This window comes from Sinocyclocheilus anshuiensis, unplaced genomic scaffold (genome assembly GCF_001515605.1).
Source record: "Sinocyclocheilus anshuiensis isolate Anshui unplaced genomic scaffold, SAMN03320099.WGS_v1.1 scaffold1352, whole genome shotgun sequence".
Lineage (NCBI taxonomy): Eukaryota > Metazoa > Chordata > Actinopteri > Cypriniformes > Cyprinidae > Sinocyclocheilus > Sinocyclocheilus anshuiensis.
Window position 1 is genome coordinate 304,020 of NW_015546087.1, and position 2,136 is coordinate 306,155.

A 2,136-nucleotide genomic window follows, 5' to 3' on the forward strand; every position below is an offset into this window, starting at 1 on the left:
ATGCTCATAAATCAGTGAACGTCACAACATGTGGCTAGGGTTTGGTATTGTTTTCATTTGATCCATTCTGATTCTGCTTATTGATTTCAATTCTTATCGATTCCCAGTTTAGATTCCAAAGTTGTAAAAAAGTGAAGTAAAACATTTTGACCTGTGTGATCATTTAACCTACTTATTGATCATTTATTTGCAAAAAAAAAAAATATATATTTATGTGCAGTGTTTTGACAATAAAATAATGTTCAGATTTATGTACTTCCTTGACCAGTTTTTAGCAACAATTTACCAGTAGGCCTGAGTAGTAAGGTATTTTATAAATGGTAATAGCAGCCATTTTTGACTGATATATTAGCCTACCATTTGTATTGCCATAGTTTAACTACAAATATTAAACTATAGTTACTATAATGAAACTATGTTAAATTTGTGGTTACTGTAGTTTTACTACAAATAGCATAATTATGGTTACTATAGTGAGAGAAGAGTAAATTTGTGGATACTGTGATTTTACCGCAAATACCATAGTTAAACTAGTTACTATAGTAAAAACATGGTTAATTTAATGAGTTAACACATTCACATGCGAGTTCACACAGAATAAAAACTTCACTTATTCTCTGTCATGTAGATCAAGGTGTAGGTCATTTCATTGATCTTTGATCGTAGCGCTCGGCCAACGTAAGGCATCACAAACAGTTGTCTATTTAAAATCACTGTGGTGAGCACACAGATGATCACACCACACTAATATGTGCCTTTTTCGTCTTTTATTATCTTATTTGCCTTTTTAGAGCACATTTAGCGGTGCAGTAGCGCAGACGTTTACATTAGTTTAGCGGGGAAGGTCCCGAGGTTGCCAGATTTGTGTAAAAAAATCAGCCAAATATGCATTCAAAGCTAGGCGGAAAACTGCAGGCTTAGTAATACTTTAAGACTTGGCAACACTGGAAGGTCCTGGCAGATCGCAAGCTGGATTTTCGCAGAAAAAATGGTTCAATGAATCTGAAAATGCACACACTGGAAAAACTGCTACATATAACGACTTTCTACTTGGGGACCTTGATATAAATGTAGCGGAGTAAAAAGTACGATATTTGTCTTTCAAATGTAGTGAAGTTGAAGTAGCAAGTTTCCAGAAAAAATAATACTCAAGTAAAGTACAGATACTCAAAAAGTGTACTTAAGTACAATACTCAAGTAAATTTACTTCATTACTGTCCACCTCTGTGAATAAGTAAGTGGTTTTGTGTTGTGTTCACTGAAGTAGAATATGGAATATTCTCATAGGCTTTATAAACAACAAATATAGCCTACTTCTTGTTTGCAAAATTATTTAAATCAAGTCTGCAGGTGGAAACCATATAGGCAAATAAACAAAATCGTCTCAGGTTACTTATGTAACCATGGTTCCCTGAGTAGGGAACGAGACACTGCGTCCTCTAGGGGTCGCTATAGGGAATGCCTCATCGTGACCCGTGTCTGAAGCATACATTGAAAAAAACACCAACTCGTTGGCCGAGGGAGCAACACACCCAGTTCTCAATTCGAGAAGGGGGCTCGACCTGCAGCATGTTCCAAAGCTGGAACAGCTAGCAATAATTTACTTAGCTGTGGGAGCAACACACCTAGTTCTCAGTCGAGAAGGGGGCTCGATCTACAGCACGTTCCAATGCTGGAACGGCTAGCAGTAGTTTACCTTGGCTGAGGGAGCACAAACCCAGCTCTCACGCTTTGTTTGAAGCGTGCATTTGCTCGATCATCATCATCATCATCATCAGAAGTGCCATCTTCCTCACCTTCAGCACCAGCAAGACCCCCCTCTTCCTCATCAAGAAGCTGGACATTTTCCTTGACTGCAATGTTGTGGAGAATTGCAGTTACTACAATTACAGAGCAGCTTTTGGAGGAGTTCAGCTTCAGGCCACCACTGGACTTGCTGATACAGCGAAACCGTTGTTTCCGCAGTCCTATAGCCCTCTCCACTGTAGAGCGTGTCCTTCCATGGGCCTGATTAAACCTTTCCTCTGCAATGGTGGCTGGATGTTGCACAGGTGTTATGAGGTATGGGCGAAGAGGATAGCCACTGTCTCCCAGCAGCCAGCTATCCCCAAAGCCACCCTCTTCAGATCCCTGGCA